Source organism: Herpailurus yagouaroundi, unplaced genomic scaffold, assembly GCF_014898765.1.
Source record: "Herpailurus yagouaroundi ecotype Mexico unplaced genomic scaffold, PumYag 186, whole genome shotgun sequence".
NCBI classification, from domain to species: domain Eukaryota; kingdom Metazoa; phylum Chordata; class Mammalia; order Carnivora; family Felidae; genus Herpailurus; species Herpailurus yagouaroundi.
In genome coordinates, this window is record NW_024412417.1 from 38,146,232 (window position 1) to 38,170,995 (window position 24,764).

The 24,764-nt window shown below is 51.2% G+C and overlaps 1 pseudogene; it reads right to left on the bottom strand.

Annotated features, from left to right (window-relative positions):
• Positions 1 to 557: 557 nt before the first annotated feature.
• LOC121043079 (endosome-associated-trafficking regulator 1-like) lies at positions 558 to 18,572 on the bottom strand (annotated as a pseudogene).
• Positions 18,573 to 24,764: the final 6,192 nt, after the last annotated feature.

Genomic DNA, 24,764 nt, shown 5'->3' on the forward strand with positions numbered 1-24,764 from the left:
CCCTACATTGGAAAGCAGCTGGAAAAGCACCCTGGGAGACCTCGTGCTGACCCAGGAAGCCTGCGCACACACTCTAAATCCCTGAATTCCAAACTTGATTGTACGAGATGCCACTTGCAACATGCATCAAAACCCTCCAGCCAAAGCAGCTTTTCAAGTCTGAAGGCCCACAGATGCCTTGAGATGGTCCCACACAGTGGCGCGCCCGCGTGACCTGGGACCCCGCGGAACGACAACAGCGCCCCCACTCGGGGCATCCAGGCTCAGGTCTCCAACTGTAGGAGCCGCCCCTGACCCCGAGGCCCCAGGAGTGGACTCTGAGCCAGCCGGGGCACCAAATGAGGTCAAGGAGGCACTAGGGCCTTGGCAGGCGAGCACGGAGCTGTGGCTCACCTACCCCCTCTCCTTACGGAATCGAGGACGATCGACTGAACTTACCTTACGATTAACATTCTGGAATGACGACGGAAAACACTTACTACGGAACGGTCGTGTTCGTGTTTAGTCAGTTCAAAACACCACCGGCTTTCACAGAAACGTCTTCCTGAAGGAGCACTAGTCCGTCAAGTAGCGGGAGCTCACCAGGAAGAGGCGCATAGAAACCGGGTGCAGCTCTCACACGCGGGGGGCTCCTCGCTGCCCCTGGCTGCCAGCGCTGTTTAGGTCATGAAATCAGCGGCACGATCAATACTTTCGCTACGGCCGAGGACCCCATACTTAAAGACACAACGGCATTTTCAAGCCCAGAGAGCGGCGGCGGCCGGGCGGGAGCAGGGCTGCGACCTGGAGGCACCGCACGGCTGTCAAGACTCCTCTTCCTCATCTTGCATTTCGGAAATTCTGTCTACGGATTGAAGGATTTCGGCAACAGGATTCAGCTCCAGAAACCAGCTGCCGGATGGAGGAGTGGGCGTTGTTCCTGCGGACGTGAAGGTTCTGCGAGGCCACGTGGGTGTTCTGCCTCGCCCCCTGCAGGCGCGGCGCCCTGGCCCGACCGCAAGGCCGCCTTCTCGCGCTTGAAGTTCGAGACCTGGGCCTGCAGCGAGCTTCTGTCCCGCTTCGGTTTCAGGATGGGACCTCCCGCCCTTACGGCCCGGTTTGTCATCGGCGCCAGGTGCTGCTGCCCCTGCTGGACCACTGACTCCAGATCTCGGCCGTCACTTTCCGCCTTTATCGTTTTCGCTTCCGGCTTCCGCTCCAGCGTCCTCCCCGTTTCTGCTTGAGTTTCGGAGAAGCTCTGGACCTCAGGCGGCATTCCTCTCGGCCTAGGATTTTCAGCTTTCAGCGCTTCGTGGCGTATCTGCAGCATCCGCGGGCGCCTGTCCCCCAGAGACTCTCCGGGAGCCGCGAAGTGTGCGCTGGGGCTCCCCGCCGGAGAGAGAGGCAGGCGCGGGAGTCAGGGTCGCTCAGCATCCACGGGGGCAGGGTCTCGGGCCCCACCAGCTCCCACGGGGTGGAGGAGGAGGAGGAGCCGTACGTGCTCCACACTGGACGGCGAGTAGGCCCCGATCCACCCCTCGTCCTCGTCCTCGTCCTCGTCCTCATCCAGAAGGTCACCAGCCCCTGTAGGGTCCTCGAAAAACGGCTGCTGATATTCCAGGCCGTACCCCACGGTCTGGGGGGTTGGGGAGCTGCGGCCCAGTCCCGGCAGGTGCCTTGCGGGTTCCTTTGAATAAATCCTGTTGTTGGCGTTGTCTTCTCCCGACAGGCCCAGGTTCTGGGTTTTCAGAAATTCTCTGAAGGAGAACGGATCGGCCTCTGCAAGATCTTCAAGCTGATCGATCTCCAAAATGTGCCTCCTGGCGGACCTTGCTTAGTGTATCTCCCCCTTTCCGTAGCCAAAATCTGGAGCCCGTCCCGGCGGGTCGGGGGCGGCCCCGGGGCCCGGCGCGCTCGGCTGCTCACCGTCCGGAGTATGACGAGACCCCCGGCTCGTGACATCTTGGGGGGGACGCCAGGGCAGCGCGCATAACCGGTCGTTGCGGGCCCGGCCCTCCCTAACCCGGCCGCGGGGGCTCCGCCCGAGTCCCCCGCCCCTGTCGCCCGCCGCCCGGCCCAGGACTTTGTCTTTTTAAACCTGACACAAAAGTTCAGACTCCACATAAGAAAAGAAGCTTGGCATAAATCGTTTCATGAAATCAAACATTCCTAGGGGCGCCGGGTGGCTCATTCAGTTAAGTGCTCTGGTCATGATCTCACGGTTCATAGGTTCAAGCCCTGCCTCGGGCTCTGTGCTGGCAGTGGGGAGTCTGCTTGGGACTCTCTCTCTCCCTCTCTCTCTGCCCCTGCCCCACTCACTCTCGCTCTCTGAAAAACAAACAAACAAACAAAGACTAGCAACTCAAAAGAGAAGAGAAAGGCATGAACAGAGTTCTGAGTTCAGAGAAAACTAAGTAACAGTGGCCTTTAAATATATGGAGGGTGCTCACCCTCACCGTTGGGGGGAAAAACACCACAAATTACAACTTCTGTGACAGGTCATGTTCACCTGTTAAACCGGGCAAAATAAAGACGTCTGCGAACCTGCCGTTAAGCGGAGATACCAGCACTCCCCGCCACTGCTGTTGGAAGGCACAGCCTCTTGGCAAAGCAATTTAGTGAGCTCTCTCAAAAAGGAAAATGCACTAACCCCTGACCAGGGACACCACTGCTCAGCATTCATCCTGCACACGCATTCACGCCTTTGCTCAGGGACGTGTGCGTAAGGACATTACGGGTAGTAAAAGATCAGAAATAACTTACATATGTATCTACAGAGGACAGGTTAAATGAGATGCCAGGCACTCTTACAGTGAAACACTCTGTGGCCTTTAAAAGCAACGCGATGGCTCTATAATGACATGTGACAAGCTCCTAAATGTACAAATTGTTATCGTCTCCGGCTGGGTCTTCCACACTCAGGGACAGAGACTCAGGGAGAGGAGCAGGAATTTGATTTTACTATACATACTTCTGGAGCATTTAACTTACAAAAAATTTTTTAATGTCTATTTATTTTTGAGAGAGACAGAGCATGAGCAGGGGCAGAGAGAGAGAAGACACAGAATCCAAAGCAGGCTCCAGGCTCTGAGGTGTCAGCACAGAGCCTGATGTGGGACTAGAACTCATGAGTCGTGAGATCACGACCTGAGCTGAAGTTGGATACTTAACCGACTGAGCCACCCAGGTGCCCCTGGCATATTTAACTTTTTAAAATCATGTACATATGTTCTTTTTAATTTATTTTTAATTTTTTAACATTTTTTGTTTATTGTTAAGAGACAGGGAGAGACAGAGCATGAGCAGGGGAGGGGCAGAGAGAGGGGGAGACACAGAATCTGAAGCAGGCTCCAGGCTTTGAGCTGTCAGCACAGAGCCCGACGTGGGGCTCGAACTCACAAACCTGATCATGACCTGAGCCGAAGTCAGACGCTCAACCGACTGAGCCACCCAGGCGCCCTGGACATATGTTCCTTTTTAAAACTATATTTAAATCATTGTAAAGAAAAGAGAGAAAGTCTGAGAGCAGAGTTGGGCTCAAGATATACTATCTGTGTGGTGACAGGTAAGTTGTTTAATGTCTCTGGGCTCTTTCGCTTTATCGGTAATACACTCGTGGTCTATTTGAATTCCTAGGCCCTGGCCTCTTAGACACTCCCAGTAAAACATACAGGGCAGTGCTGTGATTAGAACCCAGGTCGGTTCGGCTATGTTCATTCTTCCATTTCATTCCTTTGTCCATTCAACTAATTCCTGTGATTTTCTTTTTTAACGTACTTGACTGAGACAATTGAAGTGTTTGCTATGGGCCAGGCATGGTTCTAGACGCTTTACAGTTACTGACTTATTTAATCTGCACTACAACCCCCTATGGCGATTACCGTTACTGTCTTACTCTACAGATAGGGAAACTGAGGCACAGAGAAGTGAAGTAACTTGCCCCAGCCCCGTGTCTGGTAGGTGGCTTAGTGAATGCCATTATTGCCAGGCAGGCTGCAGAGCCTGAGCTCTTTCTACAGCACCCCATGGAGTGTGGGGCATGGGGTCCCCAGGTCAGTGTGGAGGTACTCATAGCGCTAGGTGGGGCTGTGAGGTGATGGGCCTGGAATCTTCTTCCCCTCTTGAACACCTGCTCACGGAACAGCCTGACCCATCCAGCCCCTCCACCTCTTTGAGTAGGGCTGGAGAAGAGAGCAGAAGAGGCTTTCTGGTGTCCAGAAAACATGAGTTCCCACAAGCCAAGTGGATGCCCGGAAAGTACCAGAGCTTGGGCTGTCTTGCAAGGGCCAGGGAACCCCAGAGACAAGCAGCCGAGGGGGGCGATGAGGGGCCGGGGGTCAAAGCAGGTCTCCCCAAGGCCGGAACCATGGTGAGGCGTTGTGGAAATGACCACCACCACGGGCAGCTGTATGTTCAGGACGGGAGCTCTGGGAACGATCTGGGTTCCTCGTATCTACTGGGGAGATGTGGGCACATAGATGGCAAACAGGGCCACGGGAGTGGCCGAGCCTACCAGGGAGAGCGTGTGGTAGGGTGACAAGAGCCCCCAGGAGCATCACCATTGGAGAAACAGGCAGACGAAGACGGTTCACAAAGAAGATGTCAAAAGGATGGTCAGAAGGATGGGAAAAAAACAGGAGGAGAGGGTGTGACCCTCTTTCATGACTGCTGCAAACAGAAGCCCTGAAAATGTCCTGTTCAGATATGGACAGTTTTCTTCTCCAAGGTTAACTGGAGAAAGAACTATTTGAACAATGGAGCAGTTTTCGGCTGGCACTTCCCTTGTTTTCTATTCTTACGGAGATGACACATTTTCCCATATGTTGTTTTGGCAGAGATCTCTGCATCAACACGTTTACACACACATACACGTATATTTGCAGGCGCACATATTTAAATCAATTAAGCTAATATTTATTGAATCTCGGCCGTGTGCGAAGCACGGCACCTCCCAGGGGTCTGCCAGGATGTGACGGCGATGTGCTAAACGCCGAGATCCAACTGTGAGCCCAGACGGATGGGTTCCCCAAACACGTGTGTGTCCTTCGTGCAGGACTTCAGAGAAGCCTTTACCAAACTGTGCATCAGACTTAGTTGGTTGATTCACTGCACCCAATCCTGGGGCAGAGAAACCCACCTTCCCCGAAAACCTCCTGCTGAGTGAGAAACCAGCTCTTGTCTTGTTGAGGCCACTGATACTCGGTGTCTGTGAATGTTAGAATCCTAATTAGTACTTACAGACATATGGCTCAGAATCACTGCAGAGAAAGGGCAGCCGCCTGTGAAAGATGTCCCCTGCTACGCTGCCCAGGATGGCTCTCGGTTTTGTAACGCTGCTTATTAAATTTCCTGGAACCCAAGTTGCTGTTCTGCGCTCAACCCTCTCTCCGCCTTTGCACCTGCTCTGCCTCTTGGGCCGATCATGTAACGGGGTGTTCCAGACGTGCAGACCACACGTGCAAGAGGCAAGAGGGAGGGCAGCACTGCCAGGGGAGGTCAAAGTGGTGCAGCCCCTGGGGATGCAGAGCTGGTGGGGGGAGGGGGAAGGGAGAAGAGAGGAGGGAGGAGGGAGACTGTAGGTCAAGATGTTTTTAGATAAAGTTGGAAAGAATCCTGAGGCAGAGGGCAATCATTTGGAAAGAGTGAGGAATGCTCCTCCTTTGGAGACTGATTTTTAAGGGGTGAAAATAAGTGAGCATTGCTTTTACAATACCGGAAAGAAGTTTGGCAAGTCGGGGAGGAGAGGTGTCACTCAAATGCTGTCCTGTTGCTGTGGGAAGGGACACGGGATATTATGATAGCACATCCATAGGGGACCCAGGTGGCCTGGCAAGATTATGCCTAAAATAGCTTTTATTTGGGAGCAGGTTCATGTTGCTTAATATAATTTTTAATGTTATAATTATGGGGAAAGTCCTAACATAGGCAAAAATGACACAATGGTCTCCCCAAACAGCATGAACTCAGGATAATCCTGTCTTATTCCCACTGCTATCCATTTCCCCTCCCTTATTTTAAATTCTTTTTTTCTTTAAGTTTATTTATTTTGAGAGAGACAGAGAGAGAGTGTGTGTGTGAACACTGGAGGGGCAGAGAAGGAGGAAGAGAGAGAATCCCAAGCAGGATTCTGCACTGACAGCTTGGAGCCCAGCGAGGGCCTTGATGTCACCAACTGTGAGATCGTGACCTGAGCCGACACGAAGAGTCCAACGTTCGACTGACTGAGCCTCCCAGGCGCCCCTCCCCTCCCTTATTTTATTTATTTATTTATTTTTTTAATTTTTTTTTTTCTCAACGTTTTTATTTATTTATGGGACAGACAGACAGAGCATGAACGGGGGAGGGGCAGAGAGAGAGGGAGACACAGAATCGGAAACAGGCTCCAGGCTCCGAGCCATCAGCCCAGAGCCTGACGCGGGGCTCGAACTCACGGACCGTGAGATCGTGACCTGGCTGAAGTCGGACGCTTAACCGACTGCGCCACCCAGGCGCCCCATCCCCTCCCTTATTTTAAAGCCAATACTGGGAGTCGTATTACATGATCCATAAATATAGCATTTTAATATGTATCTCTGAAACATAATAAACATGGTTATGTTTATTAATAAACAAGGCCATTATGACATTAAAAATTATTTTTAAAATATCAACGATTGTATGGATGGTGTTCAAATATTTAATTATTTAGTAAATGTATTTTTTTAATGTTTACTTATTTTTGAGAGAGAGAGGGAGAGAGAGAGAGAGAGAGAGAGAGAGCACGAGCGGGGGAGGGGCAGAGAGAGAGGGAGACACAGAATCCGAAGCAGGCTCCAGGCTCTGAGCTGTCAGCACAGAGCCCAACGCAGGGCTCGAACTCACAAACCCGGAGATCGTGACCTGAATGGAAGTCAGACACTTAACCCACTAAGCCTTGCGGGGGCCCCAGTAAATGTACTTTTATTTATAATTCTTCTGTTTGAGTCAGATCTAGACAAGACCCACACATTGTGATTGGTTAATATGTCATTGAAGTATCCTTTAATGTACAGATTTCCCGTCTGTCTCTCTCTTTTTTAACCCTTGCAACTTACTTGCAGAAGAAACCAGTTTTTGCTTGGGCCCTGGAGAGCCTCTCCCGTGTGGACTTTGCTGCTTGCACGTTCACGTGCTCGAGTATACCCTCCATATTTCTCGTGAATTGGTCGTTTCATCTAGAGCTGCGGCGTCCCATATGGTAGCCACCAGCCAAAACCAGAATAAATTAGGTGAAATTTCAGCTGCTCGGCAGCCACATGTGACTCTCCTGCCACATCAGACAGTACAGATTATAGAACACGTCCATCATCCGGGCAAAAACTTCTCCTGGACATTTAAAGGCTGAGAAACTTACCTAAAATGTAATTTTTTTGGAAGACCGTTTCATCAGGACATTAGCCTTTGACGCTATAGCATCCTTTGTTCCCTGGGAGAAAAGTGTCTTTGGAGTAAGTGACCCCAAGGTCAGCCCCTCTGGTATTCCCTCTCTCCATCCAGGTATCTCGGAGTCCTCCTCGAGACTTTCCTCTCCCCCGGTTTGTATTGTTGCGTTTACCCCCTAAGCGCCTCTCAAATCAGTCCCCTTGTCTCTATTTTTGGAGCGAACACTCTGCCCCAGGTCACTTTATCTCTGAGAAACCGAAATGCTCTCTGTTGGGTCTCCCGCGGTCACCTCGGCCTGCACCTGGTGCCTTCTCTGCAGGACAGCGACAGGAGCTCTGTGCTCAGAGCACTGGAACATTCCCGTCTGGATCAGGAACGCGCTTACCACGGGGCCCACCGTGCAGTGAACCGTGACGCAGAGGAAGGCACAAAATGCTGGGACCGGTGCAGTAAAATTGAGGACCCGGCCAGAGTTTCATTTACTGAGTCCTGCTCTAGCTTCTGGGCCGTGGGAGTGAAAAAGACAGAGTAGATGCCCACCTTCCAGGAGGAAGGAGCTTATTTTCCAGGGGAGAAAGGCACACTCTAATCAGGTAGATAAATGAACAATAACAACTTAGATCACGTCAAGTTTTGAGAAGAACATGGAGTGATTGGATAGAAACCAGGAGTGGGGGGGGGTCTACTGTAGAGAATGGTCAGGGGAGGCTTCCTGGAGGAAGCGACATTTGAGCAGAGCCATGAAGGGTGAGGACACAGCTGCCCAAGAGCCCGGGGAGGGGAGAGCCAGGTGGTGGGAGGAAAGCCAGGCAGGGGAAATAGTCAAGTGCAGAGGACCGGAGCTGGGAAAGAGCCAGCAAGTGAGTCGGGGAAGATGACCTCAGCCTCAGTTTTCTCATCCGTAAAATGGTAACAAGGGCACCTACCAACTGCAGAGGCTGCAGCTATCATTGTCGAGATTATGATTATCATTTAGTTCAGGAGAGGTTTTAACAGAGCAAATAAATGCTTTCACCCAGACCAGACAACAGATTCATTAGTTGTATGCTGTGACTTCCCCTGGAGAATATGGTTTAGTCTCTAGAACTCGTAATGACACTAGACCCTTACCTCGCCCCGCCTCCACATGCATGGACACACGCACGCATATCCACACACAAGTACACATATACACAGCATCTACGAGGGGTTTCGGTTTGTGGCTGTCGGATTCCTGTTCCCGAACACCACCTTAGAGACAGTGCAGATTTTGGCATTTCAGGCTTCAAGCTTTCAGCTCATCCCCAACGCCCCCCCACACCCCTTCCTTGTAAATCTGTGGGAGGAGCAGGCTGTCAGCAGCACAGAAGGAGGGGGGGCGGGGCTGGAGGCGGGGACCAAGCCACTTAATCAGCTGGGAAGTCTCCTCAAAAGCCCCTCCGCCTCAATCCGCAGGGAGACCAGGGGACAACTTGCAAGGCAAGTCGGGTCCTTAAAAGGCAGCACAGAGAACAAGCCGGGGTGAAGGGAAGGCATCCTGGGAGGTGAGAGCATCACCTGTGGGGTGGGGAGAAACAGGTGTTTCCTGGGTAAAACAGCAGCTGCAGGGAAGAGAAAGGTCTACAGGGAACAGCAAAGGCAAAAAAAAAAAAAAAAAGAAAAAGAAAAAAAAAAAAAAAAATAGATAGAGAAAAAAAATCAAGACAGATGATTCCACCTCTTTTTAAATTATGGACGCGCTCCGGGGACTCAGAATCCAGAGGGCTTTCCTGTGTTATGCGGCTGCGGGGACACCGTGCGATACTGGGTATTACGCTTCCTTCTCTCCGTTCACAGCCAACACCATCCCCTCAGCTGCTCCGACCAAAACCGTGCGGTCATCCTTGACTTCTTCCCGCGCCTCGCATGGCACATTCATCCCATGTGGAAAGCCCACCGGTTCGACCTTCAGAAGGTATCCAGAACCTGAGCAGACCCCCTCTCCCCACCCCCACCGCATCACCTGTGACGCGGCTCAGGGAGAGGCTCTCCCTCCAGGTGTCCTCTTTCAACCCATGCCCCTCTGCAGTCTGGCCTCAGCACCTGGCCAGAGCGACCCTGTTCCTCGGAGGCCCCCTTGCTTGCAAAGCCAAACGCGAATTCCCGGGAGGGGCCCTAGCAACATCCAGAAGCTACCATGTGCCCAGCTGAGGTTGTATGGTGACATGAACGTGTCCTGTGTGCCCTTGCCCAGAAGTGTGTGGGTGTCAGGTGATGTATTCGTTTCCTATTACTGCTATATCAAACGATCAGAGCATCATAGCTTAAAACAACAGAAGCGTATCCTGTCTCAACTCTGGAGGTCCGAAGTCCGAAATCAACATTGCTGGGCCAAACCCCAAGACTCTAGGGGAGAATCCATTCCTTGCCTCTTCCAGCTTCTGGTGGCTGCCTGGCATTCTTTGGCTTGTGGCTCCATAAATCTAATCTTGTCTCCATGGTCACATGGCCTCCCGTTCTGGGTGTGTCTAATCTCCCACTGCCTCTCTCTTGTGAGGACACTTGTCATGGCACTCAGGGCTCACCCAGATGAGCCAGGAAAATCTTCATTTCAGGATCCTTAACTTAATCACAGTGTGGTCCAATGAGATGCAAAGAGACCGCTTTGTTGGGCCTTCTTGCAAAGACCATGTGTTTTTCCCCGGAAAACAGTAACGAGCAAAGTTTCGTGATCAAGAAGTTCTGAAGCTGAAGATTAAAGCACAGAGGAAGGAAAGGCCCGAAGAAGCAGAGAGAAATGGGGCCAGCATCCTCATGACCTTTATGAGCTCCTGGATCACACAGAGCCTGAAGCCCTTCTCGTCCACCTCTGGGCTTTTCAGTTATGAGACCCAGTAATTTCCTCTTTCTTTTAAGCCAGTTTGAACTGGATGTTCTGTCACTTACACCGAAAAGAGTTCTCATTCATATTCTCTTTAAACCTCAAATTCTTACCTAAAAATAGGTTAAATATCTTAGAGAATTATGATAAAATTTAATTGTTTAATGCTCATTATTTATTTTTGAGAGAGAGAGAGAGAGAGCAGAGGAGGGGCAGAGAGAGAGGGAGGCACAGAATCCAAAGCAGGCTTCAGGCTCCGAGCTGTCAGCGCAGAGCCCGACGCGGGGCTCAAACTCACAAACTGCGAGATCAGGACTTGAGCCAAAGCCAGATGGATGCTCAACTGATGGGGCTACCCAGGCACTCCCAGAATTCTGATAAAATTTAAATGAAATGACATGTATAACACATATATGTTAATTCCTGGCACATAAAAATTCTCCTTGTGAATGATGGCTGTTAATATTTAACAATTGACCATCACAAGATAAGAACTAGATCTAACATCAAGCTGGTATGTTTGGGTTATAGTTACTAAAATCTAGGATCTGGGGTGGAATCTGGGAGACATGGGAGCAGAGCTGACGCGTTCCCTGTGGCTGACCGTTTACCTAATGGCGTGTTCACTAATTGTCAAGCGTCTTGGGGGGCTGCAGGGGGGTCTTGTTCTCATCAGGAGCTCATGGTTTCTCTTGTCAAGGTAAGTTCAGCATCTATTAGTCAGGCGCCTTCGATATTCCCAGAGCAGGGCTGGGGACTGGAGATCCAACAGGAGGGAGAAGCGTGAGTTCAGGCTGCAGCAGGACTCACAGTCTGATGGAGGAGGCGCAGGCGAATCGATAGTCACATGAAGGTGGAGTGCAGGCTGGGGTGCTGGGTGGGGTGAGATGGTGGAGGATCCAGGGCAATCTGGGAGGGCTTCTGGGAGGCGGCGATGTTGGCACTGAGACCTGATAGACACACAGGAGCTTATGAAATAAAGAGCATTTTGAGCGGAGAAAACTTCATGTGCCTGTGACACAGGGAGTATATTCTGGGCTGAATTGTGTCCCCACACTCCCCATTCGTGTGTCGAAACCCTAACCCCCCATATGATGGCATTTGGAGGTGGGGACTTTAAGGAGGTAATTAAGGCTAAATGAGTCACAAGGGTGGGATCTTAATCCAATATGACTGGGGTCCTCACCAAAAGAGGCTCAGACACCAGGGATGCGTGTGCCCAGAGCCAAGACCACATGAAGACAGAGGCAGAAGACGGCCATCAACAAGCCCAGGGGAGAAGCCGCAGGAGAATCCCACCTTGACATCCTCGATCTTGGACTCCGGCCTCCAGAGATGTGAGCGAATCGGTTTCAGTTGTGTAAGTCACCCGGTCTGTGGCAGCCTTAACAGACTCACACCAAGTATGAGAAGTCTGGGGGCGCCCGGCCGGGACAGAAGGAGATGGGGGTGGGGTGTGGGGGGTATGTCACGTCCCACAGGCCGACTTAGGGATTTTTTGGTCTTTATTGCAGGAGCCGTTGAAGTATTATTAGGGCAGAAGTGACGAGTATATAGAATCTACACATACGTAGAAATTGAAGCTCACTTTGAGAAAGTAGGAGGATTTTGAATCTGCCCTTATTGTGGGTTTTTTTTTTTTAATTTTTAAAATATTTATTTTTGAAGGAGAGAGAGACAGAGTATGAGTGGGGGAGGGGCAGAGAGAGAGGGAGACACAGAATCCAAAGCAGGGTCCAGGCTCTGAGCTGTCAGCCCAGAGCCCGACGCGGGGCTCGAACTCACGGACCTGAGATCATTCATGACCTGAGCTGAAGTCGGATGTTTAATCGACTGAGCCACCAAGGCGCCCCTGCCCTTCTTGTGTTCGATTTGTCTGCCTCACCCTGGAGTGTGACGGGGGGGCTGGAATTGCCTTCTTGCCTGCTGAGTCACGTTGCCCAGCTGGTGCTTGATGCTATTCCTTGAGTGAATAATGGCGAGATTTATGGGACGGTGGGTATCTCGAGGGTCCAGAGGGAGGAGAGATTGCTCTGCCTGGTTGGCTGCAGAAGGTAGGACTTCGGACCAGCTACGGAATTTGTGGGACCCAGTGCAAAATGGAAATCTAAGGCCGCTTGTTTGAAAATGATTAGGAGTTTCAAGACCGTGACAGCAGGGCATTAACTCAACCGTGGGTCCTTGCGAGCTCAGGGGGTTGTGTGACGGCACAGGTCACAGATCTAGGAAGCCGGCCCTGGTTGGACTACATCCTGGAAAGCTTCATGGAGGAGGAGGCAGCATTTGAGCTGGGTTAGATCTGGGCCTGGGGAGCGACCTTCTCAGACAGAGGGATGGAATGGTGTAGGCAAGAAGGTGGATAAGCACACCTCCCGATATGAGCCCAGAGATCATGGGCGGGCACTCTCTTTCACTGTTTAAAAAAAAAAAAAATCTGTCTGAGGCTCATTTCTCCGAGCCCTATTTTGGGGTGGGTTTCAATTAATAACAGATGAATTCTGGCTCTGGGGACACCAGAGGTAATTTTTCACTTTTATGAGGGCTTGATGAGCTCTAAGCGTCATGCAGAAGCCCAGCCCCATTTTCAAATGGGCTCTTTTCCATCCCGCTCCTTCTCAAGCAAACAAAGGCCACCAGCGAGGAAGGCCTGGCTCGATCACAGAGCGCTGGCACGGTGCCTTTCGACGTCAGCAGCTGTGCCCCTGGCATCTGCCGTGCTGAGGTCCTGGTGTGGCACACTACCTTTTGTTCGTCGTGGTCTGGGGGCTGGCATGATGGGGAACCCTGCCAGGAGGGGGCCTGGCCGGAGTAAACCGACAGAGGGTAGCTCTGGGGGCTTCACCGGTAAGAGGTTCGTCGTACTCAAACGAGTTTCCTCGGGCCACCATAACAGCCACGACCTTGGAGGCTCACGCAGAAACGCACCGTCTCAAAGTTCCGGAAGCTACAAGCTGAGCATGAGAGTCAGCAGGGCTGTGCTCCCTCCGAAGGCTCTAGGGAAGAATCCGTGCCGTCTTTCTCTGGCTCTGACCGTTGCCGGCCGTCCTGGCCGTTCCCTGGCTTGGCATCACTCCTGTGGCCATCCCCCTTGTCATAAGGCATTCTTCTCTCTGTCTCTGCGTCCCGATTTCCCTCCTCTTTTGAGGACCCTAATGTAGTAGGACCTCATCCACAAAGACTCAGTTTCCAAATAAGGTCACGTTCACAGGTACTGGGGGTTAGGACTTGATTATATATTTTGTGGGGGGGACACAATTCAACTCACAGCTCGGGTCTCCTTTCCTCCCAAGATACTAAGAATCACAAGGAACATCTGCAGGGGGCCCTGCACTTCACAAAATATTTCTTTGTTTTTAATTTTCTTTTTTTTTCTTAGCGTTTATTTTTGAGAGAGAGCACGTGTGCATGCGTGCACGTGCAAGGGTGGGGAGGGACCGAGAGAGAGAGGATCTGACGCGGGCTCCGCGCGGACAGCAGAGAGCCTGACGCGGGGCTCGAACTCACAAATCGTGAGATCGTGACCTGAGCCAAAGTTGGACGCTTAACTGATGGAGCCACCCAGGTGCCCCCACAAATGTTTTTCTAAACCCTCTGCCCTCTCTCCTTTGCTCAGCAGCTCTGTCAGGTAGATTGGGAGGAAGCCCTGTGCCCATTTTACAGCCAGGATAATTGAGTTGTAAAACATTTTAAGTCGCAGCAAGGGACACATAGACAGTGGTTAGAAATATTTAGGGAAAACCCACGAATTGGGTGGTGGGAGGAAAGAAGGAGCTAAGGTGGGTAAGAGAGCTGGAGACATGAGACGGGCCAGTCACTCTGAGAAATGCTCCCGAGAAAGGTTTGGGGATCACATTCTTGTCTCTGTAACGCATCAGCCACAGCTCAACATTTATTGAATGTTCACCGTGTGGCAGGCACTGTGCTAAGCCCTGTAACCAAATCCTTGATTTAATCCTTACATCTGCCCGGTGCCGTGGGCTCGATTACTACTCCCTCCCTGTTCACAGGAGGGAGCTGAGTGAGACCCAAGGGGGTAAGTGGAGAAGCCAGTGGTCGAAAGTCAAAGCTTACACTCCGTCACTGGGCCATTCTCACTGCTGACAGTGGCCCACACGTGTGGGCCAGTGAGTGTCCTATCAGACCTGCTGGGCCCTGTGGCGGGGCATTAGTGTGGATGGGCAGGAGCTCAGAGTCCCATGTAATGGGGAGAGGAGCCCAGGCTTGTGGAGGTATCTGTCACACGGGTTGGGAAAGAAGTATAGACTGGGTACCAAAGTGCTGTAAGGATCTAGACTAGGGGTGACAAACTTTTCCTGTTAAGGGCCAGACAGGAAATATTTCAAGCTTTGCAGTCATATAGTCACTATCACAACTACCCCACGTATAATATGCAAATGAACGAGCGTGGCTGTGTTCCAATAAAACTTGATTGACACTGAAATTGGAGTCTCATATGATTTTCCTATGTCATGAATACTATTTTTCTTTTTTGTTTATCGGTTCCTCTACTGTCTCCTACTCATTGAAAAATCCAAAAACCACTCTTAGCCTGAGGCCGCTCAAAACCAGGCAGGGGAACGGATTTGGCCAGGGGGCCGTGGTTTGCGGAAACATCTGAGGACTTGGCCCTGTTGGAGGCTATCGGAGAATATGGCCAGGGCGCGACACTTTCCATTAAAACTGTGACAGGAGCAAAAGGGGCCACGTGAGTGCTGTGATTTCTGACGAGTGCGTTTCGTGTAGCGAATCCCTGAATGACCTGGCCTTCATGATGGCACCGTGATAAGTGACACAGAGGTTCTGCCTTAGGAACCCTGAGCCTGGTGTGCAGATAAATGCGCCTTCCTAGAGCTCTTGCTGTCAGGAACACCCCGGTTCCGGGAACCTGCTAAGGGGTCCAGCAGCTGCGCGTTGTGATGGAAGCCAGTCTTGGGCCTGGGAGGAAGGTGTTCGGGCTGGAGCTGCCCTAGGAATGATGCAGTTTGGGTGGGTTACAGAGGCCTGTGACGTGTGGCACCGTTGAGCAGGGGGGTGTGCAGGCTGTGGGTCGTAGGGCCTCCCTGCTCTTGAGCAGGAAGGAGGGAGAGTGAGCCCGCCCTCTCATTTTCCAGATCCATGCAGATCACCATCTTTTCCGGAGTGGCCCCCGGGTCCCGGAGAACTTGCCGGGCCCTTTGCTGGAAGTGGGGTGCTGCTTTCACGTTCCAGCACCAGCTGTGTGACCTTGGGCAAGGTGCTGAAGCCCAGTGAGTCTCGGCTTCCTCATGTCTCCCCATGGGACGGACCGTGACCCTCTGGTGGTAGGTGGTAGGGTGGTCAGGAGGATGTAGATGGGACAGTGCAAGGTGCCTCGCTCCCCGGAGATCCTCTGTGAGTGGTGGCAGCGACAGGCCACACGTCTGCCAGGCTCACACGCCGCTGTCATCGAAGGTCACTGAAAATTTGGCCTTAAGGGACAACGTCCTTTGCCACCAAGTCTTGGAGTTAGATTTCTCCTTCTTTCTTGGCGTCCAGCCCCTGGGGAAGGTTAACTTTGTAAATTCTCTTCGAGACGCAAAATCCACTGCGCTGTCTCCGCCTCTCCCTCCCCCAACCCCATCCCTTCCTGGGGCAGACAGAAGGAACTCATCAGACATTCGAAGGCGGGAACTGCACTTTTTCAACAATTGAGACAAAAAGAAAAAAAACAAAACGAAATTAAATCCAGCAATTAAGTTCTAATTGCACAATTACTTCACTTCGTGGCTCTGTGCCAAGGTTGGGAGCCTAGCTCCCACAAATGGTGTTTTTGTGCAGACTTGGGGAGGAGGAGGTGAGGGAAAGGGGGCTAAGGAGGTGATATCTGGGGACAGGGCAACAAAGGCCACTGACCCAATGCCAGCATTCTAACTTTGGGGTGGGGGGTGGGGGCTGGGCTGGGGAACCCGAGGGCCTCTTTAGAACTAAAATAGTGAATACGGTGAACTCTGGGCTTTCTTTAAGCAAATTTTGTGTTCTAGGGAGAGCCCATCCTGGCGGGCCTGGGGTAGGCACCCTTCTGTTCACACCTGGGGTGGGGACATTCTGTCTTCACACCTGGGGTGGGGCCCTTCTCTGTTCACACCTGAGGAGAGGCCCCCTTTTCTGTTCACACCTGGGGTGGGGCCCTTCTCTGTTTACAGCTGACATGCGGATCTTTTCTCTGTTCACACCTGGAGTGGGGCCCTTCTCTGTTCACACCTGAGGAGGGGGCCCCTTTTCTGTTCACACCTGGGGTGGGGCCCTTCTCTGTTTACAGCTGACATGTGGATCTTTTCTCTGTTCACACCTGGGGTGGGGCCCTTCTCTGTTCACACCTGAGGAGGGGCCCCCTTTTCTGTTCACACCTGGGGTGGGGCCCTTCTCTGTTCACACCTGAGGAGGGGGAACTTCTCTGTTCACACCCGGGGTGGGGGCCCTTCTCTGTTCACACCTGAGGAGGGGGAACTTCTCTGTTCACACCTGAGGAGGGGGCCCCTTCTCTGTTCACACCTGAGGAGGGGGCCCCTTCTCTGTTCACACTTGGGGTGGGGGCCTTCTCTGTTCACATCTGAGGTGGAGATCCTTCTCTGTTCACACCGGGGTTGGGGGCCCTTCTCTCTTCACAGCTGACCCGGGGACCTTCTTTGTAGACAGGGAGTTTCAGGGCCTTGTGGTTGACTCTGGGGCAAGGAGCCACGGCAGTACCCAGGCCAGGCCACCCCGCAAGGCTTCTAGAGAGCCAGGAGGGGCTTGTGAGGGTCAGCCTCCAGGTCGATCTATATTCGTACCCTGGAAGAGGTGGGGGAGAGAGAATCTGCTGCTCCAGTCAGTGGATTCCATGGGCTGCTTCTCTGCCTCTCGCCCACTCACCCGCTCATCCATTTACTCACACGTTTGCCAACTGCCGATTTCTTCCACGAACATTTATGGGGCATCTAGCGCGCAGAAGTTATTCTGCAAGCCAGGAAGATGGAGGGTGGACCCTGTCTGTTCTTTAAAGGACACTAATCCCATTAGACCAAGGCCCCACCCTCCTGACCCCATCTAACCCTAATCACCTCCCAAGGGCCCCACCTCCGAACATCATCACACTGGGGGTTAGGGGTTCAGCATATAAATTTGGAGGAGACACAAACATTGAGTCCATAGCACCTGCAATGGGCCACCCGTGGTGCTTTACCCAGGTAATTGCTAAAACCTTATAAAATCCCTCTAAGGTACATATGACTATCGCTTCCATTTGGCGGACGAGGAAACCAGTACTTAGGGAAGGTTAAGACGCTCCCCTCCTCAAGGTCCTAGAGTAAATCAATCTGGGACGTCTGAGACTAGAATCCAACTCGGTTTTGATTCAGAAGCCTGTACCTTTTCATGACCTGTAGGTAGAAAGCGATACGTGTCCCAGGAGAGATGACGTCACATCACGAGTCATGGAAACACAGATACAAACAAAAACACTCGGTATCCCAGCTCTCCCCCTCCTCTCGGTGGAGGAGTTAAAGGCAACGTGGGAAAAACAAAGATGTGTTCCTGGTGCCACCGCTGAGGAGAGTGGCAGGTTTGACCCCTCTGGTAGGAGCCCCCGCACCTTGGCTGAGCATTTGGGGCAGCAACACGGGGCGTCCCAGGCCTGCACCAGCTGAGACCCCGCCACGTCACCCAAGTGTGCCAAAATCACGCTCCGGTGGGTTGCCAACGATGAAGAATTGCTCGGGAGGGAAATTCCATGTTATACGTTGCAGCCAAGACAAGAGTTCCGGAACCCCAGCTATAAAATAAATCAAACACAGGCGTAACCACCGCCTGCACCGTTCAGAGGAATCTTCCAGATCAGAGCCACAGAGGGAAGTGGAAGGGGAATGGGCCTCTGAGTCTCTCCTCTGATCGTCTCGCTGCCCCTGCATTCCCAGCCCTACCTGCTGCTGTCTCTTCTCCAGATGAGCTGATGTTCAGCCACAGGGCACTGGGTCCCCCCACTGCCCCCCCCCCCACCGAGCCCCGACCCCGTCCTCCCAGACGCTCCTCCTCTGCTTGTCCCCCTGGCAAACTCCTTCTTCAAGGGCCTGCTTGAGAATCACCTCCCTTGGAAAGCCTTTCTCAACCCCATCCTTCCCCAAGACCATGCATTGCTTCTTTTCCTATAATCAGTCCCAGGGCACTGCCTTCGAGGTCACGGGCTGAGCCAGACCCGGGCCAAATCCCAGCTCTGCTACATTCTCTGTGAACGTGGACCTGGGATCTCACTTCTCTGAGCCTCCGTCTCCTTCTCTGTGAGCTGGAGGTAATTCCGAGACCCCACGGGGCTGCTATTCTCAGCGGAATGCTTCTTGAGTGTCCCCTGCGTGCCAGGCATGGTGCTAAGCTGCGAGGACACCGTGGCAAACAAGACAGGCGGTGTTTTCTGAGGCGTTGATGGGGTAGTTTATGAAACGGGCTGAGCACCGTTCCCGAAACTTAGGGTAAGCTCAGTAAATCGGTCGTTAGGATCATGGTCCCGCAGGATTTTGAGCAGACTTCCGCTGTGAGACTTTTTGCACCGTCCTAGAATTCCTGGTGCGCATGCGTTCTCCTGCGCAGGTGGTGAGCACCCCCGTGTAGGGACTGTGTCGTCTCTGACTCCCATGGAGTTTGTCCTGCTGCCAAAAGGGAATTGCTTTTCAGAAAATTTGGAACGGGTCGGGAGCCTGGGCGGCTCGGTCGGTGAAGCGTCTGACTTCAGCTCAGGTCATGACCTCATGGTTCGTGGGTTCAAGCCCTGCATCGGGCTGTTGCGGATTCTGTGTCTCCCTCTCTCTCTCTGCCCCTCCCCTGTTCTCTCTCTCTCTCTCTCTCTCTCTCTCTCTCTCTCTCTCTCCAGAATGAGTAAACATTTAAAAACAGTTAAAAAGAAAAACTGGAATGAGAGTGAATCTCCGTGTCCCCTTTTTTCTCTCTGGCTCCCGCCCCCTGAGATGTTGCACGTCTGGATTAAACCAAAGCTGGGTTTTCCAGTTCCCTCCTCCAAACAAAGCTCTGAGACAGAGAGAGAAAGAGAGAGAGGGAGAGAGAGAAAGGGAGGAGGGGAGGGAGGGGAAAGGTGACAGCAAACACAGCTTACCTGGGAGGGTGCACTGGATGGCCCCTTTCCGCAATCACTGCTCTGCCCCGGTATAGTCCCCCTTCTCTCTCCCTCTCCTCTCCCGGGGCTGTGATGACATCTCCTCACCGAGCTCCCAGGCTCCAGGCCTGCCCCGCTCCAGACCATCCAGCACCCTGCTGTTCTTAGAACCTTTCCGTGGATATCCGTCCTTTCTATGGTAATCTAATGGCGTCATCCTCTGCTCTCAAGAGTCCTCAATGGCTCCCCAGTCCCCTGAGAATCAAGCCAGGGCTCTGTGGAATTTCATTTAAGACCCTCAGTGCTCTGGTTCCTGACTCTGGCCATCATTTATCCCCATCGTCATTGCCAAACCTCCACCCTCCAACCACCCTGCCCTGTACCCTGTGCTCCTAGCATCCTGAAGTTCCCGTAGCTCCCTGATTGGGTTTCTTGGTTCTCCCTTCCCTTTTGGCAGACATCTACCTATTTTTCAAGATTCTGTCCAGACATTACAGTCTCCAGGAAGCCTCTCCCGACTGCCACACCCCTGGCTCCCCGGATGATTATCCACTGGAAGCAGTACAGACTCCCTGCTCGGCTCTGGCCACACTCGAGCGCACTTTGTCACCGTAGCTAGCCCTTCCCGGGCGCCTACTGGCCGTCAGCGTTGGACTAAGCACCTTACATCATGATGTAACTCGAGGTCTCAAAACCACCCATGACGTAGGTGTTGCTGTTCCCATCTTCATTTTAAGAAGAGGGCGCTAAAGGACCAGCAAAAGTGATTAACTTGCCTGGGATCACACAGCCAGTGAGTTCAGAGTTGACATTTGAACCCAGGTCTGTCCAATTCCAAAGCCCGTGCCCTTCATTTCTGTTCTCTGGAGCAGAGAACTCCAGACGGTGATCTCTTTGAGTTAGGGACGAGTTCTCTCTGTCCTTGCATCCCCAGCACTGAGCACAGTACTCAGCACCTAAGAAAACTTAACAAAAATTCATTGGGTGGATTGAAGATGATTATGCCCGTTTTCCAGATAAGAAGACCGAGGCTCAGAATTATTAAACAATGTGCTGAAGGCCACCCCACTAGCAGGTGGCTGATCTGGAATTAGGACCCAGGTCTTCTCTGTGTGCAGGTGGTGCTGACTTCACCACCCCACACCGTCCAGGGGACCGTCTCCCTCATCAGGAAAGCTATAGTTTGGAGCCTGAAACATCAGCATTGACAGTAATCACCATTATAACCACCTACAGCTTCCTTTTTCCATGGCTAACGCCAGTGCTGGAATAGCATCACGGGAACAGACGCGGGGCTGTGGGAGGAGTGAACAGGCGAGGACCAGCCCAAACGCAATGTAGTCAGCAGCAGTAGCAACATGGCTTCCAGCACTGATGGCCCGCGGTGGGGGAGGTGCCGTGCTAAGTGCTCTATGAGCGCGAGCACATTGAGCCTCCATGACCAGAGGGACTGTGTGGACCACTGTTTGAAGACGGGGTAACAGAGGTGGAGTAACTTGTCTGGAGTCTGTGGAAACCCAAGTCTATCCTCTCTGGCCCTGCAGCCCATGCTCTTTACCCTGTGCACACAGTCTTCCTTCTGGTCCGCCTTTGCCCTGCTGAAATTTGCCATCAGCTGGACAGAGCCATGGGGTCAGTCTGGCCACTGGCATCCAATGAGGGCGCCATATTGAAAGTAGAACCAATGTGCAGCTGTTGCCTCAGTGAGGAGCCCCGACTCTCCCAGGGTGCCGAGGAGAGTGATAACTTGTGGGGCTCCTGCTGCTGGTCTGAATCGACCAAAAACGCCTTGCGGAGGCGACACTTAGCCACCCCTGGGTAAGAGGCGATAGACAGCGTGTGGGTCTTTTGTGGCCGGGGAGATTCTTGGACAGTAAGGGGAGGACGACATTGGGAAACTATCAACAACCTCTAGTCACATGTCATTTCCAAAATCTGTAGAAACAACATCACAATAAACAGACAGCAAAGGAGACAGAAAACATGGCAGTTGATGCCCATCTAGTTAGACAGACTTTCCAGGGAGGTGGGAGGAGCTCAGGGCTAAGGAATGCCTTGTGTCTTCTCCCCACAATGAAATAAACCAAAGTAAACTCATACACCCTCCCAACTACTCCCTGATTCCTGACATTCCCTTCTCCTCTGGGACACAGTCCATCTTTTCACTGTTAGAGATAGTTTTATTTTATGTTTAAAAAAAGTTTTTTTTTAATGTTTATTTATTTATTTTTGAGAGAGAGAGAGAGAGAGAGAGAGAGCAGGGCAGGGGCAGAGAGAGCGGGAGACATAGAATCCGAAGCAGGCTCCAGGCTTGGAGCCGTCAACACAGAGCCCGACGAGGGGCTCACAGCCACGAGACGTGAGATCATGACCTGAGCCGGTCAGCTGCTTAATGAACTGAGCCACCCAGGCGCCCTATGATAGTTCATTTTCAAAACTCATGTTGTCGTCAGTGTTAAAAAGGAGAAAGGTAATGCATGTGCCTTGTAAAAGAAATTCAAACAGCACAGAGACGCATACAATGCAAAGCAAGTCTCACTCCTACTCCAATCTCATTTCTTGAGCCCTACGTTCTTCCTTAGAGCCTTTGGAGGGAGCATGGCCCCGGTGACACCTTGGTTTCTGACTTCTAGGTTCCAGAACTGTGAAAGAATAAATTGCTAAATGTTGTAATATACCTAGTTTGGGGTCATTTATTACCACACCCTGAGAAACTAATACAAAGATTGAATGTTAACACTTGTAAGGAGATAGAACAGTGAGTGGCCATCGTAAGGACTGTATGTTTGTTAAATGAATTATTTTTTAAGAGCCTCACGGCAATTCCCTGAGATAGGTGTTATTTTTTACGCCCATTTTATTGAGGAGAAAACTGAGGCTCTTAGGTCAAGTGCAGAAATGAATGAGGTAACTTCCCTATTCTGTAACTCATTTTCCCAGGCTGTATAATTTTAAAATGTCTCATTCAACTAAAGCTTCCGTCATATTTTATGACACCCTTTAAACATGGACTGGGAAATAATAGAAAATCAGTTTTGTTCTGGAAAGGCCAGGCTTAAGCCAATCAACCCCGGACCCCAGTCTCTGACTCAAGCAAAGTCTGGTGTGGCTCTTCAGGGCAGCTGTCCTCCCTGCCGTGGTCCCCTGAAGGAGGCTGCCCCATTTGGTAGGACACCGTCTTAACCCATGGCTTCCACTATGGGGCAATGGAGCGTGACGCATTGATGGGATTTTTGCTCCTTGGCCTGAACTGGTCACGTGGGCATCAGCTTATCTGCAGCGCTTACTGGGACCTGTGGTCTTTCCAGGTGCTTAGGAAGCGGAAAATGATACAGAATTCGGTGAACCTCTGGCCTTAGCTTGGTCCCGGCCTCCAGGTATTAAAGCCATGTGTTGAGATAATTTTGCTTAACAGATCTCCACTGTGGAATTGCTTTTTTTTTTTTTTTTTTTTTTACACTTTGTTTTTCCTTTAGTTGAGTCTCCTCCTCTTTCCCTCTCTCTTTATCCCTCAGGTAAGGAGAGTCAGAATCTCTCACTTAGGAGGCGCCTGGGTGGCTCAGGTGCTTAAGCGGCTGACTTTGGCTCAGGTCATGATCTTGTGGTTCGTGGGTTCGAGCCCCGCATCGGGCTCTGTGCTGACAGCTCAGAGCCTGGAGCCTGCTTCGGATTCTGTGTCTCCCTATCTCTGCCCCTTCCCTGCTTGTGCTCTGTCTCTCTCTCAAAAATGAATATGAGCTTAAAAAAAAAAAAAAAAGAATCACTCACTTACCCTTGGGTTTCACCTGATGTGAGAATGTAAGTGCCCTCCAGGAAATCAAAGGTACTGCCTCACTAAGAAGCTGAAGGAATAGCTTTTCTGTAATTACATCTAGAAGGTCAGTCTTGCAGGGAATCGATGCGGTAAACAGTAGTAAGAGGTGTGGATAATTAAGGGTCTCAATTAGAGGCGGAAACTGCATTGCCTCAGTTAAAGAGATAAATTAACATCTAAGGAAGGGTGTTCGATACAAATAGCAAATTACCCTTTTTATGCCTATAAGCAAGGGCAGTACTACGGGTATTTCTGGGAACTTGACAATGTAGGCATTTTCCCAGGGGCTGGTCCCTTGTGGGTGCTGGGGTGGTGGTAGGCAGAGATTTTCAGCAGTCCTGGATCCTTTCCGTGGGAGCTTGGATGGTGCCCGTTAAGCATTTATTAGCACTTGCTGTGTGCACAAAGAAATAGACAGGCATACTTTGGAGATATGTGGGTTTAATTCCAGACTATTGCAAGAAGGTAAATAACACAATAAAGCGAATCAAATAAATTTTGGTTTTTGTTTCCTAGGGCATGTAAAACTTGTTTACGCTATACTGTAGTCTATTAAGTGTGCAGTGGCACATTTTTTATGTCTAAAAAATTAACGTCCATACCTTAATTAAAAAGTACTTTATGGTTAAAAAAAATGCTAACCGTCATGTGTTTTCAGTGAGACATAGTCACGGATCATGGATCACTGATCACCATAAAAAGTATAATAATGATGAAAAGGTTTGAATGTTGCAAGAATTACCCAAATGGGACACAGACATAAAGTGAGCACATACTGTTGGAAGAAGGTACCAACGGACTTGTTTGACGTAAAGTTGCCACAAACCTTTAATTTGTAAAAAAATGCAGCATCTGTGAAGTGCTATAAAGCAAAGCACATTAAGGTGAGGTGTGCCTGTCGCAGGTGCGACCGAGGAGAGAGAGCTACATATGCTGAGTGCATTTTGTGGGGCTGTGAATAAACACCCCAAGCTGTCTTGCTTCCCCCGGGGACCGGCAGCTGACGTTGCAGATGGATTGTCTTGCTGAAGAGACTCCCGTGCCAAGTTCTCAACCCTGTCTGCTGTCTTAGGTCTTGTGGAGGGAGGGGCAGGAAAGATTCATTGCCATGACATCCAGGAGAAAGTTCAAGTGTTTGATAGAATTGTTTATTAAGCATCAGGAAGGAGGCACGCCTAGGTGGCTCAGTCGGTTGAGCGTCCGACTTCGGCTCAGGTCATGATCTCATACTTCATGGGTTCGAGCCCTGCATCGGGCTCTGTGCTGACAGCTCGGAGCCTGGAGCCTGCTCCTGATTCTGTGCCTCCCTCTCTCTCTGCCCCTTCTCTGCTTGCACTCTGTCTCTCTCTCTCTCTCTCTCTCAAAAATAAATAAATGTTAAAAAAAATTAGAAAAAAAAGGGCATCAGGAAGAATAATTCTTGATTGGAAAAACTAGTGAAATCTGAGGCCAGGAATTTTCATGGTACTCAAACAGAAAATAGCGAGAAGAACTATTATTTATTGAACATTTGTACACTGAGCGCATAGCAGCTATTCAATACACGTTTTCTTTTTCTTAAGAACATGTTTATTTATTTTTGAGAGGGAGAGAGAGTGTACATGCCTGTGCAAGAACAGGGGTAGGGGCAGACA